Consider the following 4,553-nt stretch of genomic DNA (forward strand, 5'->3'; position numbering starts at 1 on the left):
GCCACCTTCAGGATTGCAGTAACTCCTAGCATGTCCGCCTTCGGTTGGAACACCCTTTCTTGTTTACGAAGGGTGTTTTGTAACAGAAAATGGATTTGAATAAGTGTTATTAGAAACAAATTGTAATCATCGAAATAATCCTATTGAATCAATACAAGCTGGTCAGTTTATCGCTTTACTTCATCATACTTCGTCACGCTTTGTTATACTTTGTGATATTTTGACGTAATTCATTTTAGATTTGGGTCAATTTAGCAAAGATTTTTTCTTCTCTCTGATGCTATTTTACTGACGCTAAAGGGTAGTTATGGATGGGATAGCAATGTAGGTTGCAACATTTCAAGAACTCACTTCTATCCATTCGCCAAACGCTCTCCAAAATTCGCCGTTTACCATGATCTGGTTGTGGTTGGTTTCTTTTATCACTTTTTCCACCTCTTCTGACGTGGTGCAGTGTGTTACCCAAATGTCGAGACCAAGGCCCTCGGCTATATTGAATACAAATAGGAAAAAATACGTGTAAAAAACGTGTAAAGAACCATTAGAATGGTTTTTCCTAGTTTTTTTACACATTTTCTCAGTTTTTTCCTTTGAATCTTTCTTTTCAAAAAATGTGGAAAACAAATGTAAAGAATAATGCTAGTATGCACATGTATAAATTGCAATAATGCCCTCTTGTGGCAAGAAGAATGTAGTTTCTACCTTCATATCAATATCAATTGTATTAATGTTCACCCCAAATACGTAATTTCATTTGAAAAAAAAAGTACATTATACATTACCCGTGCACGGCTTCTCAACCAGGAACTTTTGGATTCGCCCATTGAAGGCAGCCAAAGGGTAGTTAGCGAGGACATAATGCGTTCAGACCCTCGTCGTTTCCTGCCTGGATAAGGAGGCTATGCTCGAAATTACACCTTCGTTGGAGGCCCTGATGATGATCGCTGTCCCACAAAAATACTTGTGCTTAAACTGGGCACGCATAACATTGTGATTTCTAATCAGGATGGCACTATCGATATCCCTGTTGATGTAAATTCCCGCCATGGTGGTTTGAAATACTCTGAAATACAATTTGAATTCCAATTACACTACTTCCAATCAGGACGAGACTTAGGGTTAGACTGGCTGATTGTGGCTGGGAATTGCCATACTTGTGCTGAGTCTGGCTGGTGAAGTTCCATACTTTTATGTATTGGCTATCATGTAAGAAGCACAGCTAGGACTTGTGATTTAATTTGAATATATCGCCAACTGTTAATATTTGAATTTCGCGCCAACTGTTAAGGCGGGAAACTGGCTGACTGTGGCTAACATATGTGCTGAGTCTGGTTGGGGAATTTCCATACATGTATGTATTGGCTATGTAAGCAGTACAACTAAGAATTGTGATTTAATTTGAATGTAGCGCCAACTGTTAATATTTGAATTTCGCGCCAACTGTTAAAGCGGGAAACTGGCTGACTGTGGCTACCATACATGTGCTGAGTCTGGCTGGGAAATTTCCATACGTGTATGAATTGGCTGTAAGCAGCATAAACTAAGAATTGTTATTTAATTTCAATGTATTGCCAACTGTTAATATTTGAATTTCGCGCCAACTGTTAAAGCAGGAAACTGCTTGACTGTGGCTGGGGAATTTCCATACATGTGCTGAGTCTGGCTGTAAAATTTCCGTACGTGCATATATTGGCTATGAAGCCGACAGCTACGACTTGTGATTTAATTTCCATGTAGCGCCAAATGTTAAGGCAGGAAACTAGGTTAGGGTTAGGGTTAGGGTCGAGTAAGTTTTACTGTTAGGGGTTAGGGTTAAGTTAGTTTTAGAGTTAGGGGATAGGGTTTAGGGGTAAATGTTAGGGTTAGGGTAAGGGTTAGGGTTGGGTTAGGGTTAGGGTAGGGTTGGGTTAGGGTTAGGGTTAGGGTTAGGGTTAGGGTTAGGGTTGGGTTAGGGTTAGGGTTAGGGCTAGGGTTAGGGTTAGGGTTAGGGCTAGGGTTAGGGTTAGGGGTTAGGGTTAGGGTTTAGGGTTAGGGTAAGGGGTTAGGGTTAGGGTTAGGGGTTAGGGGTAGGGCTAAGGTTAGGGTGTAGAGTTAGGGTTAGGGTTAGGGTTAATGTTAGGGTTAGGGTTAGGTTAGGTTAGGGTTAGGGTTAGGGTTAGGGTTAGGGTTAGGGTTAGGGGTTAGGGGTTAGGGTTAGGGTTAGGGTTAGGATTAGGGGGTTAGGGTTAGGGATAGGGTTAGGGTTAGGGTTAGGGTTAGGGTTAGGGTTAGGGTTGGGTTAGGGTTAGGGTTAGGGTTAGGGTTAGGGTTAGGTTAGGGTTAGGGTTAGGGTTAGGGTTAGGGTTAGGGTTAGGGTTAGGGTTAGGGTTAGGGTTAGGGTTAGGGTTAGGGGTTAGGGTTAGGGTTAGGGTTAGGGTTAGGGTTAGGGTTAGGGTTGGGTTAGGGTTGGGTTAGGGTTAGGGTTAGGGTTAGGGTTAGGGTTAGGGTTAGGGTTAGGGTTAGGGTTAGGGTTAGGGTTAGGGTTAGGGTTAGGGTTAGGGTTAGGGTTAGGGTTAGGGTTAGGGTTAGGGTTAGGGTTAGGGTTAGGGTTAGGGTTAGGGTTAGAGTTACGGGTATTCCGCAGTATATGAAGTATATAGTTAAGAGTTGAAATTAATAGTGTAGATAGGTCTTATCGAGACTAAGATAATTCAAAGATTTCAGATCTTAACTCCCAGTAGTTTTTGCTCCAGCCGTTTTTAAATTTACCATTTGTTTTGTACATAAAAAATTTCAAAAGCGTCTGGAAGAAAAAGTAATCATAGTTAAGGATTCATACTTTTGTAAAATGTTAAGTCTGGTGGAAGATCAAACATATGGAAGTTTGAAAGTGTAAGTGTAATTAGTCTTCGCTCCAGGCGACTTTGAATTTTTTGATATATACTATATGTACAATATTTGAAAGGGCCTGCAAGGAAGACTAAACTTAGTTAAGCACTCATACTTAAGAAAAAACTTAAGTTCGGTACAAAGTCCAAAATATATCTGTTTTAAAGTCTAACTTGAAGTAGTCTTTACTCCAGCCGTTTTTTAAGTTACCGTATGTTTGTACATAGAAATACTTGAAAGGGTCTGGAAGGAGAACTAATTGTATTGAAGGACTGATACTTGACAAATGTGTTGAGTCCGGTGGCAGATCAAACATATTGGACTTTGAAATTGTAAGTCCAATTAGTCTTCTCTCCAGGCGTCTTTGAAAATTTTCCTTTGTACTATATATACAATATTTGAAAGCGCCTGGAGGGAAGACTAAACTAAGTTAAGCACTGATACTTGAGAAAAAACTTAAGTTGGGAACAAAGTCCAAAATATTTAAGTTTCAAAGTCTAACTTGAAGTAGTCTTATCTCTAGCCGTCTTTCAAGTTACCATATGTTTGTACATAGAAAAATTTGAAAGGGTCTGGAAGGAGAACTAATTGTATTGAAGGACTCATACTTGACAAATATATTAAGACCGGTGGCAGGTCAAAGATATTGGAATTTGAAATTGTAACTCCAATTAGCCTTCTCTCAAGGTGTCTTTGAAAATTTTCCTATATACTATATATACAATATTTGAAAGCGCCTGGAGGGAAGATTAAACTTAGTTAAGCACTCATACTTGGGAAAAAACTGAAGTTGTGAACAAAGTCCAAAATATATAAGTTTTAAAGTCTAACTAGAAGTAGTCTTTGCTCCAGCCGTCTTTCAAGTTACCATATATTTGTACATAGAAATATTTGAAAGCGTCTGGAAGGAGAACTAATTGTATTGAAGAATTCATACTTTGGGAAAATGTTAAGTCCGGTGGAAGGTCCAACATATGTGAGTTTCAAAGTTTAATTGTAATGAGTCTTTGCTCCAGGTGACTTTGATTTTTTGATGTATACTATATACATGTACAATATTTGAAATCGCCTGGAAGGAAGACTAAACTTAGTTTAGCACTCATACTTGAGAAAAAACTTGAGTTCGGTGCAAAGTCCGAAATATATAAGTTTGAAACTTGAAGTAGTCTTTACTCCAGCCCTTTTTAAAGTTACCATATGTTTGTACATAGAAATATTTGAAAGCGTCTGGAAGGAGAACTAATTGTATTGAAGGACTTATACTTCAGAAAAATGTAAAGTCCGGTGTCAGGTCCAGTATATTGGACTTTGAAATTGTAACTCGAATTAATCTTCGCTCCAGGCGTCTTTAAAATTTTATATACATTGCCTATGGAGAAGTCGAAAAATATTCTAAGTAGAAAAATCCATAGACTTTGTACATGAAATTTGAAGGCGGCTGGAAGGAAGACTAATCGTTGTTAAGCATTCATATTTAAGGGAACTTTTAAGCCATGAGTAAAGTGTTTTATATGTGAATTGCAAAGTTTAATTCCAATTAGTATTGCCTCCAGACGTCTTTGAAGTTTCTTTCCATACCTCCCATCTGCTATTCAACAAAATGATAAATGAATACCTGCATTTTTTATTTGAACTTTAGAAACAATGATTAAATATGAACATTTACTCACAATGTCAGTGATGGA

The sequence above is a fragment of the Diadema antillarum genome, unplaced genomic scaffold (assembly GCF_040938485.1).
Source record: "Diadema antillarum isolate AM-2024a unplaced genomic scaffold, OU_Dant_1.0 seq00001256_RagTag, whole genome shotgun sequence".
Taxonomy (NCBI): domain Eukaryota; kingdom Metazoa; phylum Echinodermata; class Echinoidea; order Diadematoida; family Diadematidae; genus Diadema; species Diadema antillarum.